Source organism: Nicotiana tabacum, chromosome 4, assembly GCF_000715075.1.
Source record: "Nicotiana tabacum cultivar K326 chromosome 4, ASM71507v2, whole genome shotgun sequence".
In the NCBI taxonomy this organism is placed as follows: domain Eukaryota; kingdom Viridiplantae; phylum Streptophyta; class Magnoliopsida; order Solanales; family Solanaceae; genus Nicotiana; species Nicotiana tabacum.
The window spans coordinates 125,141,429-125,157,157 of record NC_134083.1 but is presented as its reverse complement, the minus strand read 5'-3'; positions in this window follow the sequence as shown (position 1 = coordinate 125,157,157).

The following is a 15,729-nucleotide window of genomic DNA, read 5'->3' as shown; positions in this document are numbered from 1 at the left end:
GTAAGAATAACAGCAAGATGAAATAAGATTGAATCCAAGAATGCAGTTAAACTCTAGGTATTAATAGCCATCTATAGATAAAAGATATCATACTAACACTAATGCTAGTGAACTGGGTAAGACAAAGAGAAACGCTCGACTACCTACGAACCTTCTACCCTAATCCTTGACCTCCACACCCTCCTGTCTAGGGCCATTTCCTCAGTCAGCTCCAGCTGCGCCATGTCCCACCTAATAACCTCTCCCCAAGACTTCTTATGCCTACCTCTACCTCTCCTGCTACCCACCGAGGCTAACCGCCCGCACCTTCTAACTGGGGCTTCTATACTTCTCCTCTTAACATGCCCGAACCATCTCAACCTCGCCTCCCACATCTTATAATCCTCCACAGGGGCTACTCCCACCTTTTTCCCAATAACTTCATTCCTAATCATATCCAACCGGGTATGTCCACACATCCTCATCTCAGCTACTTTTAGCTTCTCGGTATGAGATTTTTTGACCGGCAACACTCTGCTCTATACTACATAGTCGGTCTTGTCATGCCCCAATCTCGGGGAGCGCGACCGGCGCTCAACCGAGTGAACCCGATAGAGCAAGCCTATTAGACCTTCCCTACCCGACTCATTCATAATCCAAAAAGGGAACGCATCACCATTTGTTAAACATGGGAGAGATCAGTTATATAAATAAATAAACGTTGCTAGTCCATTTTTTATTATATACATTATGCCATAGTTAAGTTTCCAAAATACAACTTAGTCCAGTGACCACTCTGATACCCATACACGACCCACATAAACGTCTACGGAGCCTCTAATGATACAAAATACCAACATGATAATGCCGGCAACAAGGCCCCGGCTATACCTCAAAATGGGAAAACTTCTACAAAAGAAGGACTACATGACCCCAGGAGGAAATGGGGCTCACCAAGACTGTTGTGATGAGTGTGAGGGAGAGCACCACTATCTACGATCAGCGCTATCTGCGATGGAACCACCTACATCCATTCAAAGATGTAGCGCCCCTGGAAAAAGGGACGTTAGTACTGTCGAATAGTACTAGTATGCAAGGCAAACACCAATCTTAGTAGAATGAACAGTGAAACAAGGAGAAGGCAGTCATAATAATCAATAAGTGCTTCACATAAATACACAGAAACACCAAGTAAGGATCACATAGTTTTCGATTCAATCTTTCCATCTTTTTAGGTTAATAATCTTTAGTGCCAAATACCACAACTCACAATGCCACCATGATTTTACACGGAGTCTGGTCTCGGCCCGACCGGCTAAGCCATCTCAGGTGAGACATATCCATATCCACAATGTAAATTAATAATTCCAACACAAATGCCACCATGTGTATAGCATGGCATCCGATCTCGGCCCGATCGGCTAAGCCATCTCACTTGAGACATAACCTCTTTCAATTGTTCACTCAATTCACATTTCTTTCTCCCAATTTTGTTACACAAACAACCTCATTTATTAAGTAGTTCTTGGCACTTAGGAACATTTTACAATTCAAGTCTTTCCCTTTTTATCTGTTCAAAGAACATCATCATTCATGTCGATAAGTATCATCACATAAGGCATTACATATATAAGGGAAGGAACTTGGAAAATCATAATAACGTTCTCAAGTAGCATGATGACATGGTAAACATCTAAAATAATTAGTGAACATGAATCTTCCAACCCAACACACTAAGGCAAACAATTCTAGTATGATCAAGTCGGAACTTACACCAATTATTCGGACACCAGGAGTTCGATTCTAGGAAGAAGAGAGTTAGCCATACATACCTCAATTGCGCTTCTTTAGACTCTATAATTATCCGGAACCCTTAACAACCTCAATCTATTTTAGCAATATACAAATTGAACCCAGAATTAGGAAAATATTCATGGTTCTAGCTCACTTTCCCCCCCCCACTCTTTATCACACATGCATGCAAGATAAACAACCCTTATACCCATGGACCATCTTATTAATTACTCATTTTCAGTATAAGTTTCAAAATTTAGGGCTAGGGTATAGATTCTTACCTCTAGGATGGAGGCCTAGGTTGCTTTCCTTGATAATCTTCAAAGTTTCAAGCAAGAATTGAAGAATAATTAATGAGGATCACTTTCTCACTCTAAGGCTCCCTCTCTCACTCTATAGTATCAGAAAATGAGCTCAAAATAGACTATGGCATATGTTATATCGACACAAGGTCGGGTAAAAAAATTAGAAATTAGGAGCCCCGACACAGATCTGCGGTCGCATATGCGATCGCATAATGGTTATGCGATCCGCAAAGTGACCGCAAAAATGGCCCTCAGGGGCCTAAACTTTCGGCCCAGGTATGCGACCAGTATGCGGTCCACCTATTTATTCTGCGGTTGCATAATGCACTGCAGAACTCCCTCCGCAGAAACCCAAGAGGAATTATGCGACCAATATGAGGTCCGCATATCGATTATGCGGTCGCATAATCAACCGCAAAGCTGACCTCAAATTGGCCAAACTTTCTGCTTCACTCTGCGACCATTATGCGATCCGCAGAGTGATTATGGGGCCGCATAATGGGCCGCAGAAACACGTTCTTCTGCTAAACATTTTTATCTAAGTACGTAGGGTACTGTTCACTCCAAAAAGTCCGAACCGCGGCGAGTTGCGAATTATAAGTCCGAAGAATTTCTACTATAATAACGCAGAAATCTATCTTGGTGCCACGAAACCCCGAGTTTTTAGTTTAAATTTTTACGGGTCCTTACAGGTCTAACTACAACCTTGTATAACTTACCTTTAAGTCTCCGCAGCACATTCTTATCACACAAGACACCGGAAGTGAGCCTCCACTCCATCCATCTTGCTCCGATACGATGCGTGACATCTTCATCAATCTCCCCGTTACCTTGTATTATAGATCCAAGATACTTGAAACTATCTCTCTTGGGGAAGACTTGCGCATCAAGCCTCAGCTCCATATCCCTTTCCTGGGTACCGTTGCTGAACTTGCACTCCAAGTATTTCGTCTTGGTCCTGCTCAACTTGAAACCCTTAGACTCTAGGTTCCGCCAATCATTATACAAAAAAAAAACTGAACTTACAATTATAGTTGTTGTGACCAAACGAACACACAAGTATATTTGGTCGACAAGTAATAGAGTAATGAGTAGAGTATCTTTTCCACAGAGACTTATGATTAACTATCAATTAAATTAACTACAATGAATTATTTATCAAGTGATTTCTCAAATTGTGATGGTTATTAACTAACTACTTCAAAAATTATAAAGCAGTCTAATAAACTAGAGATCGAATGCAACAAATAGGCAACTTGGGATAAAAATCAATGGAAGAAGCTATTCCAGGGTTATAGGTTAGCCAACAATTATGTTGGATTTTTTTCCTTAAACTGACTAGTTGATTTATTTGATTTGTTGATTGATATGGTTAATATTACTTGGAAGAATTTGTCGAGTTTTTACTTGCCTATTCAAGTTAACCTAATGCCTATATGTATATAGAATTAGGACTAACAAGAACGCATTTATAATTCATGTATTTCAACCAAGCAAGACAATTATGTATATGTCAATCCTAACCGCGAATCCGTCTCGCGATGCCAGGTTCAAGAACTTGCTCTGTATTTAATCTTATATGCAATCTAGAATTCTTCAATTTCAATTCTAGATTTGTAAATGGTATTTCACTGTTAATTACGCAGCGAAATAATTAAGCGAAGAACTATATAAACAAACTAATCTAATAAAATTAAAGTCGTCAATTTAAACTTCAAACATCAATATTCATGTAGTACCCATAACCCTAAAACGAAGAGAACTAGCCACTAATATTAGTCATGCTACCAATCATGGAAATGTTTAAGAGTATTAAACTACAAGTGATAAGAGAAAGAAAGAAAAACTCTATGATTTTACTCCTAAATTACTTCAACAGTGTTTCTCCTTCACAAAGGTTGAATCCCCCCCCCCGAAAAAATGAATTTAAGGACTGTTTATAGATGTAGGAAAAATCCTAAATGCAAATAACCTTGTCCAAGAAAACACAAGAAAAGGTTAGTGTCACGATCCCAATCTCCCTCCATAGGATGTCGTGATGGCACGTAGTATCTAAGACTAGGTAAGCCTAACATACATAAAGAATTGACACAAATAATAATAAAACTCCCAATTAAACCAACAACCATCATACAAAGGACTTCCCAATACAATTGAATAAAACATTCAAAAGCTAGTGATACCGAGTCATAAGCTCTACACGAGTATACTGAAACATCCATATACAATAATATCTATAAAAGGAGAATTAATTAGGAACAAGATAGGGGGTGACTCTGAGGCCTGCGAACGCCGACAAGTATACCTTGGAGTCTTCGATCCAAGGTTAACTCATGGATGCCTAGCCTGGTATGAAGTATATGGATCTACAAAAAAAGATGTGTAGAGGCATAGTATGAGTACACCACAACAGTACCCAGTAAGTATCAAGCTTAACCTCGGTAGAGTAGTAACGAGTTCAGGTCAAGACACCTTATGACGACTCGACCGGTCATTTTGTGAAATTGCAACCCGTTACCACTTTTTATGCTTCACACATGTGTTTTTATGATTTTATGACACGCGGGGTTGGTTAGTTCCATTCCGGAAAGCTTTCGGGTTGATTCAGACCCCTTGATTCTTGACTTAGAGGATTAAATTAGAAACTATTGACCAAACCTTGACTTTTGTGAAAATGACCCTGGAACTGTATTTGGATGACTTTGATAGATTTGTATCATGATTTCGGACATGGGCATATGTCCGAAATTGATTTCGGAAGTCCGTAGGTCGATTTGCCAAAATTTGGCAATTTGAAGTTGAAAGGTTTTACCGTAGATTGACTTTTAGCTATCGAGCTCGAAACTTGAATTTGGGACTTGGAATAGGTCCGTTATGGTATTTAGAACTTGGTTGCAAAATTTGGTGTCGTTTGGAGTTGATTTGATTGGATTCGGACATTTAGTTATAAATTTAGAAATTCTTGAACTTTACTTTGAAATTCATGTGTTTTAGTGTTCGATTCGTAGTTTTAGATGTTATTTTTATGTTTTGATCATGTGAGTGAGTTTGGTAGTGACATGTTACGGAGTGTTTTGGACTGACATTTGCAAAATCTGGTGTCTGGTGCCTATCGTGTCCCAATTGCGAACACCAGGGTCACATTTGCGACCTTAGTAGGGAACTCACAGGTATCGCAACTGCGATGCCTGGGTTGCATTTGCAAAGAAGTGTTGGGTTTGGCTAGGTTCACATTTGCGATGGTCTTCATCGCATTTGGGAGGGAATCAGGGTTCGCAATTGTGAACCCATCTTCGCACTTGCGAAGAGCTTCCCAGGCCTGTCAGTGACGCAATTGCGAGGGTCGCAATTGCGAACCCATATCGCAATTGCAATAACTGCAAATTAACATAAGGCCTGGAAGTCGGGATTTCATCTCTTATTCTCTCATTTCTGAACCCTAGATTCGGTAGGAGGCGATTTGGAGAAGGGATTTTCACCTACAAACTTTGGGTAAGTGATTCTAATCTATTCCTAATCATATTCCATCAATATATCTTAGATTGTAACATCAAAATCATGTGAATCAAAGTGAAAATTTGTGAAACCTTGTCAAGTTTTTGAAAAATGAGAAATTGAGTTTTGAGAGTCGATTTGGACTCGAATTTTGAAACTAATCACATATATGAACTTGTGGGGTCATGGGTAGTCGGAATCTACCATTGGAATCGGGTTTCGACCGGGCGAGCTTCGGGTTGACTTTTTGGGAAAAGTGTAAAGATTGTATCTTTATCTATTGTAATTGATTTTTCTTGCATTGGTTGATGATATTAAGTTAATTTTGGTTAGATTTGAGCCGTATGGAGGCGAATTTTAGGGGAAAAGATATTCCGAGGGTTGAATTGGCCTAGTTGAGGTAAGTATGTTGCCTAACTTTATATGGGAGAACTACCCCTTAGGTTTGGTATTCATTGATTCATTTGTGCTATGTAAAAGCCGTGTATGCAAGGTGACGAGTGGGTACACGAGTTGTGCGTGGTATTTGACCGGTTGAGTCCACTTAGACTATTATCATGCTTTAATTGAAATGCCATATCATGTTCTAAATCCTCAAAGTCAATCTATTCTTATTTGTATTAGTTTATCCTTACATGCCTTAATTGACTTGTTTAACACCTGTTCTACATCATACTGATAAATTTCTCTCATGCTTTAGTTGAACTTGTTGCCCCCTTATTTGATACATGGCATCCCTTTCATTGTTGATTATCATTACTTGAAGTCATTGTACGTGTTATCTCTTTCATTGTTAATTATCATTATTTGGATTCATTGTTACTAGTTATCTCTTTCATTGCCATTATTCTCATTCAAAGTCATGTTATTCCTTCCATTGTGAGTTATTGGTATTTAGTTCGTAGTTACACGTTATCCTTCTCATTGTTGAGTTATTGGTGTTGAAGTTGTGAAAGCCGTATCATTTTGAAGAAAAGTCGATAATTATTGAGATACCTTTCTTGTTAAGAATTTTACATTCATTGTTATTGTTGATATTCTTGTACACGTTGTGGTAGAGCCATAGGCTATTGTTATAGAAACATTGATATTATGGTTGTTGGCAAGTTGTGATATATGGGCCCTTGTGGTATGAATTGTTATTGTTATGTGATATTGACGCACATGTGGTCACGGCGTCATAAGGTGTGCTAAAGTGCGTGTAGCTATTTCGGAAAAACTATTTTCAAAACCTATTTCAAATGTAAGGCTTACTGATCACGTCCATAACACACCTCAATAAGAGATATGACATGGTTGTATGCAATAATAATTACCCAACTAGGAGTCGGGATCGAATCCACTGGGGTTACGATGGTAGTTAGGAGTATATATTTGAAGTAAGCAAATGGGTTATCTAGATTGCACTTCCACAACAAGGTTTGGTTTTTTACTTTTACTGTTAATCTAACGGTTGCAAGATAAAAGAAATACACTAGAGATAAATGTTTTTATGTATTTTCCAATTGGGTAAAAGTCCTAGGGTTGTGACCATAACATAGGTGTTTTCCTTATGGGGTAAAGACGCTAATGCTTGTTTTGTTGATTGGGGTGTATTATAGCTCACAACTCTACACTACCCACTCAATATCTCTCGGTCAGAGAGTGATTTTGCCCAATTTGGCTTTATCAAGATCAAATGGGTATCACCCAAAATAGTTGATAAGAGCTCAAGTCGGGTTATTACTATCTATAGGTTGAACCCTTTAATTGGGTTAATCAATATCTCAAATAACCCAATTCCTTGTTAGCTAAGTTATCCTAGACTATGTCCTTCTTTTTCAAGTATAGACTAAGTCAAATAGGCATGAATTAATGTTTGCAACTATTAATTCTAAAATTGAAGCATGAACTAAGCTAAATAATCAACACCCAATCATTAACAAACACTAAATTAGATACCCATAAGGTTTACACACTAGGGTTGGGTCACAACCCTAGTAAGAGTCTAGCTACTCATAATGAGTTTTGAGGAAAATAAAGAAAAAAAGCTAATTAAACTCATAATGGAAGATTAAAATGATGAAATCTAATGTAAATACACAAAAATAATGTAAAACTTCCTAAAGTAGTAAAGAAAAACGGCTACAGCAACTTCTGATGTTCAAACTTGACCTAATTTTGTGAAACTCGACTATTTATACAGGGCCAAAAATCTCGGACAAAAATGCCCCTCGAGAGGTTCTGTGGCTGCACAATTCCATGTGCGGTCAGCAGATTTCTTCAGCTGGCAGGACATGGAGTTCTGCGACCGCACATTCCTGAACTGCGGTCACGAGGCAATATTCTGCGAGCGCACATTTCTGGACTACGGCTGCAAGGCAATCTTCTGTGGCCGCACAATTCTTGTGCGGTCCGCAATTCACAAAGGCTCCTGGACTTGGTCTTTTTGCATACTCTCTGATCTTTGACTCCTAGCCCAGTTCTACGACCGCACAATTCATTTGCGGTTCGCGCATTGCTGAAAGGTCTGCTATATTTTTCTTCTTGTTTTGCGGCCGCAGATGGAATTCCGCGGTCCGCACTTTCTTCTGCGACCATAGAATTCCTTCTGCGGACCGCATATTTGTGCTTCTGCGCCCTTTATTACCTTGTGCTTCGGAACACTCCTTTTTGAGTCAGATTTCATCTCGGTAGACCAAACTTCCAGCATTCCTGCAATTTTGCATAATTTCAGTAATTCCGAGAACACAATTCAATACTTTCGGACTAAAATGTCACTCCCCGAAATCAAGGAGCACAACCGGCACTTAACCGAGTAAACCCAGTCGAGCAAGCCTAATTTACATTAACCTCTCATCATTACTCATGCATGATTTACCATAACATAATAAGATCTTGACTTTCATATTAAATACACTTGGCTCAATGGCCCATATTTTCTTTCTCGTGGTGGTTACACAGCTCTATAAATAGCTGTAAATACTATGAACATAAATACATGGCAAAACTCAAATCTTTAATTACATGACCCACAGTGTACATGGAGCTTCAACGACAATGGATACCTATATACTTAAAATGAACTAGACCCAAACACCCACTAGAACTGTAGCGGGCTCACCATAAGCTGAGTAGTGAAGAAGATCCCTATCAAAGATCCATATCATCCTGTAGAAGTATACCTGCATCCATTAAAAGATGCAGTTCCCCCAAAAAAAGGGACGTGAGTTCATGTGAAATAGTACTCGTATGTAAGGCAGTCAAAACAACATATGAAAATACGGTAACTCAAATAAGAGGCAAATAAAGTACATCAAGAAACTACGAAACATCCAATAAAATCATATTTCAAGTCTTATTATACTTGCATCATTCTAACCTTCTTTTAGGATCAACTGCACTATATGAACTATACGTGGAATACATAATATAATGTAAATATAACAACATGTACAAACAATGCCAACGAAAGTGGCACCTTCCTCCCTTAATTTACACATATACATTTCGTAGACCGTCTTTAGTGTTCACATATCATATTATACACCTATGCATCTCATAGACCGTTCACAGCGTTCACTTACAGAATACAAATACACCTATTCAAGGGCTTGGAAATACAACATGAATATGATGAGTCATGGTAACAATAAAATGGGCTTAGATAGCCGTTAACGTCAAGCAAATTTATTAAGAGCTTCCATTCAAATTTATCGATATTAAGTCGGGATCCTTCATAACAGCCCTCACATAAAGCGACCATGCCGCCTCACCCCAATATATGCGGGTGGAGGTGTATCACCATACCATAATCCCAACACAAAGCGGCCCTGCCGCCTCACCCCAATATATGCGGATGGAGGTGTATCACAATACCACAATCCATACACAAAGTGGTCATGCCGCCTCACCCCAATATATGCGGGTGTAGGTGTATTCCACAATACCAAAATCCCTACACAAGCGGTCCTACCGCCTCATCCCAATATATGCGGGTGAGTGGAGGTGTATTCCACAATACCACAATCCCTACACAAAGCGGTCATGCCGCCTCACCCCAATATATGCGGGTGGAGGTGTATTCCACAATACCACAATCCCTATACAAAGCGGTCCTACCGCCTCACCCTAATATACGCAGGTGGAGGTGTATCACAATACCATAATCCCTACACAAAGCGGTCATGCCGCCTCACCCCAATATATATGGGTAGAGGTGTATTCCACAATACCACAATACCTACACAAAGTGGTCCTACTCACCCCAATATATGCGGGTGGAGAGGTGTATTCCACAATACCACAATCTCTACACAAAGCGGTCAAGCCGCCTCACCCCAATATGTGCGGGTGGAGGTGTATTCCACAATACCACAATCCCTACACAAAGCGGTCCTACCGCCTCACCTCAATATACGCAGGTGGAGGTGTATCACAATACCACAATCCCTACACAAAGCGGTCATGCCGCCTCACCCCAATATATATGGGTTGAGGTGTATTCCACAATACCACAATCCCTACACAAAGCGATCCTATCGCCTCACCCCAATATACGCAGGTGGAGGTGTATCAAAATACCACAATCCCTACACAAAGCGATCATGCCGCCTCACCCCAATATATGCGGGTGGAGGTGTATTCCACAATACAACAATCCCTACACAAAGCGGTCCTACCGCCTCACCCCAATATATGCGGGTGGAGGTGTAATCCCAATCACAATACCATGTATAAACTCAAAGCAACATAGTTTGTCATTACATTTAACATCGTAATTACTCTTATCATTGAAATACTTCATGTTCATGCTCATCATGGAGAAACACAACTCATTACATTAGCGCATGCATGGTAAATCAATAAGTCGATTTCAATGGCATATGGGCCCAATTCCTTTTCTTAAGTTCATCGTCATTTAACAATGGGAATCTCCCTTCCATCTCATTATTCACTCCCTTGACCTCTTGAGGTATCTAGGTTCGTGACTCTTGGGGACTAAACAATCAAAGTCATTTACATATATTATTTCAGAAGCATACCACTATAGTTGAAATCATTGGGACATACAACACTTCAAAATTCTCATTTAGGCAACGATTACATTTCATGTTCATACTATCACTTACTTGTACTTGCGATGGGTGATCATAGAACATTATGAGCATTTATAACATTTAGGAACATCATAGCCTTTACTCGCAAGAACGTAGGGGCTTATAACACATTGGAAACAAAAGTACAAATACGTACATCTCATAACCTTTCACACCCTATATCACGTAATCCGTACTTTCAACCACTTACAACATTATTATTTCATTGGCTCTCTTGGCCATACATATGATTATTCTTTCATGGCACAATGGCCGTATTTCCTATTCCATACTTTCATATCTTTCCTTTCATGGATCATCATCTTAAATATCAATATATACAATATCCCAGAAATCACTACTTTAGGTTCATTAGTAATGAAGACTTTAAACACAATGGATTTCTTCTTGAATTACCTTTTCCCAAAAAGGACAATACACAATTTCCACTCACGAATATGTAAGAATGCAAAACACATTGAAAATACTCACTAAACATAGCATTAGCTAAAATAGCCACATATGGGCATCACTTGAGTTCATAAGCTTTTAGGCAATTCTATTTTCAAAGTCAATTTTTGAATAGTTGAATCAAAGCTCATTTCATAATCTTTCTCACATCATCTCATTTCATGGGCACCATTGGACACAAGTATAACTTTCACTCTTGGCACGTTGGTCACACTTTATATCCCCAATTCACTTATTTCACTTTCAACCATCTTTATAGGTTATCGACAATAAGACATTTACAATCAATACTTTAGGTACACATATGAGCAATTAAGAGTCTTAGGCATATTGAGTTTTCTCACACAATTTGACATCATAACCTTCCTTTGAAACACCACTCAAAGACATAGCATTTTAATACACATATCATTCTTGAACACATTTCCAAAAGATAACATAATGTGATAGGAACTTTCGGAACACGTTTAGAATACATAATTCTCGACACTCTGTTTATTTGGGACATTCAAATTTATTGAAAACAACCCGGAACATAGAATATGGAATTTGAGACATCCATACTTGAAACTTACGGGAACATCATTGAATTCAATTTTAAGAAGGAAGTTTAGCCAACATACCTCGCTTTGAGCTTTCCTTAAATTACTACAACTTTCCAAAAATTCTAGCAATCCCAATCTATTTTGATACATAACAAAATTGAACCATAATTAGAAAGATATTCATGGTCTCAGCTCATTTGAGCATTTTATCAAACACTAGGTGTGCAAATTTGGCTACAAGGTTTTTCTACAAGATTTCATTCACTCCTCAACCCAATCTTTACTTATTTTATCCCAACAATCTTCCCACAAATCTTATTGGTATATACATGTATAAATAATACTCTCATACCCTAGAATCATACTCCTAATCAACCATGTTCTACCAAAATTCAAAATTGAAAACTAGGGTATGGAACCTTACCTCTTAGATGAAGAACTTGTGAGATTTTCTTGTTGGATTTCAAAGTTTGGACAAGATCTTGATGAATAAAACACTTCATATACTTCCTCTCTCAATAACACTCTCACTTCTCTCTAAAAACCTCAGATAGTTGCCCCAAAATAAACCCCAAAGTCTATTTATCAAAATGGGGTCGGGTTATGAAAATAGAAAAATTAACCCTTCGAAAGAAGGTCCGCGATCGCATAATGGACTGCAGAATGGGTATGCAGGTCGCAAAATGGTCGCAAAAATCGGTGCCCAGAACTGGGCTATTCTGGTCCATTCTGCGACCAGTTTGCGGTCGCAGAAGCACTTTCGCGATCGCAGAATTGTCGCAGAAAATTATTTTTTCAGCAGTTGGTAATTTTGTCATAACTTCTTGTAGGAGTGTATAAATGAAGAACGGTTTGAAGCGTTGGAAACTAGACTCAAAGATATTTAATTTGATATGTAGATCATCTCCTAAGTAGTTATAGTTTGGTAGAAGCATGCATTTGAAGCAGGATCTTGTGCGAACTCACTTGAAACTTTATCCCATCATAAAATTTTCAGCTGGACATAGCCTTGGGGCTTTTCTTAGACCATAAACCATTATTAATGCACATCATACATATATCATCATGATCAATTGATATAATTCAAATAATAGTCCTTATCTATACACAAAATAATATAATTAGCGCACATCAACTTTCTTAATAGCGCTTAAGTACTTCGAAATTTTCCGTGGTGTTACATAAAATAAAAGCTAAACGGTACTAATAAGCTGTCAAAATTCCCACTTATCAACTCCTCCAAACTTAGGTCTTTGCTTGTCCTCAAGCAAATAAATTCGTTCTGACCTCCAAAAGTTAAGGGTCATTTCAGCGATTCAAAAGTGAGTCATCCACACATTAGTTGGGACCAACAATTATCCACACTTCTCATATATTATCAACAAGGCGACAAGTTAAACATTCATGCACATATAGTTCTAATGTGACATTTGAGCTTCAAGAATTGACTTTACTCATCAAGGACTCTTGCTCTCTCATGTAGGTCGTAGTGGACTCCAAACTCTTCCTCCTCTACTTTCCATTTGCCAGGCTCACTTAAGAAATTTAGCACTCAATCCAAAGATTTATGAATGGTTCGCTCATCTCTCTAAAGATAATGTCACAAGTATGGCTTCAAGTACCGTAGCCTTGCCCCTCATGTAGATCGCCACTAATATAAGCTCACTCGGCTTGAAATCAAGTAGGACTTCTTTTGGGATGTAATGAAGGCTTTTGGATTAGGGTCGGATACAATATGGGTGAGTGGTTACACCTTTCCTTAAGCACTCCATCTTTCATTTCTCGGCTCACACTTTACCAATTCTTAGAGGCACTTTCTTTTTATTGGGGACTAGAGAGACTTAACATCACTCTTTCTTGATCATTTCATTCTTTTTTTTCCTTTTTGATTTCTCCATGTTTGGGATCATTACCTCTTTTTGGATCCATTCAACCCTTCCACTGATTCATATCTTTGCATTTTTCTTTTTGTTCTTTTCTTTTCCTGCCTTCTCTTCTCATAGAGATCATTTATTTTCTCTTTTTGTACCTTGATACCTTTTTCAAGTTCCTCGCCTCTCCCCCAAACTTACGTTTTAAATAATTTGTTTCACGAGAGTGTTAAGGAATGCTCGGGTGCCAAGAGAGTGTCACAACCAAACGAGTAAAGGCTTGTAACATGGTTATCAATTGAGAAAAGATAGAGGCTCAAAGGGGTTGACTAGGGTTAATGACATTGATTGGGAATAGAAAACTCAAATGGGTCAAGGAGAGCCTACAGTCACTTATCAAACCAAGCAAAACTTAGGATTGCATTTGGGGCAAGTTCTAGACTTTTCGCACGGATACTTGGACTAGAAACAATTCATCTCACCCCTCACGCAACTGGATTGTTAAAGAGGACAGAGTCGAGGGCCCAAAATGACCACATTCAAGGTTAAAGATCACTATGGTCCAATTAAACCACTCGATGATTGCCAAAGTCCATACAAGATTCACAAAGTCACTAACTAGAGCTATTGTCTCTAACTAGAAGCACATAGTTAAGTGTGCTGGTATCAATTGAAGCATGGTTGAATCTTCGAGTATGACTTAATTAGGTCTTTTTATTCATTACTACTACTATTATCACCTAAACACATAAACAGACTCAATCCCTTAAGAAGGTTGTCATGCCATCCATCATTGGGACAAGTCACCCGGTTCACACAACAACTACCTTTGGAAAGAACCGTGGCATTAAAAAAACCAAAGGCTTATTATCTACTAAAACATAAAGAGAAGCTACTAAATCAAACAAAGAACTAGTAAAGAAACAAAAATAAATAAACTAATAAGCAAAAACTACTAAAGGTAGAATGAATATACATACCGAGAGAAAGAGAGAGAATATATACATAATAGGAAAAAAGAGAATAATATCAAGTTATTACCGGCCAAATGTCTCAAAATGTATAAAATATAATCAATAAACTCCACCTCCCGAATAAAGATAAGCATTGTCCCCAATGCTTAACAAAATAAGGTTAAAAGAGGGGAAATAGTATAGAAAACTCCCTATGGCTCCTTGGATATCTCTGTATCCCCAGCAATGTCCAACTGAATCTCATCATACTCATTTCTGGGTGTGGGTGGGTTGGTGAACATCTGACGCATTGCCTCGGCAGTGTTGGCAGCAAGGTCTGGCTCCTCAGACTGGACAGCTAGTGCCACCGGTGTTGTTGGTGCTGTAGGATCTGGGCCTGAATGGTGTGGGTCAATCAGCATGTCAAATAGAAGATCTCGCTGTAGAAAGCCTGGTCAACTGTCTCCGGAGCCTGTCCACTGACTTCTCATTGGCGTGGGACTTTCTCATCTTCTTTTCCTAGCTCTTCGATCACTGACCCGTGCTGTACCAAGGTAGCCATAATAGTGTTCTGGTTCTCAAGGAGCTTCTTCAATGTCTCTTCAACTAACGGCGGAAACTGAGGTGCCTGAATAAAAGATTGTGCTACAACAGTACCGGATAAGTCATACTGCTTTGCAGTGGTTGTTTGCATCCAGTTGTTGAGGCTCACCAATGTTTGGGAGACTCGTAGCGTAGAGAGTGTGGCAGTAAGCATGGGAACCGGCTTCAAAGTCGAGGTGGGAGCTGTGGAAGGAACTGCGGTAAGGGCTATGTAGGATGGCTGAGGCATAGTTGCGGCACTAGAGGAAGGCTCGACTGAAGTGGATGGAACATCAACTACCTCAGGAGCTACCGTAGTTGGCTCATCAGACTGGCTCGCGGTGGTAGGAGGCTGAACTTTCTTCTTTGGATTGTTCGCATCCATAAGTGAATACCAAGTAAACGGCTTCTTTGGCCACACCTTTGTGTCATAGTCCCTCTACTCTACCCTTGAATCCGTGAGATATTTTGTAATAGTGTTGGGATATGGGTAGGACGAGTCATCTTGCCGAGCAATCACTGAGATGTCGGCCGACATCATGGCATCCACATTGATAGGGTACCCGAACATAATAGAAGCAACCAAAACTGCTTGAGGAATCGGAAGGTAAGTCTCATTCTGACTCGGGTCCAGTCTGCATTAGACAAAGGTTTGC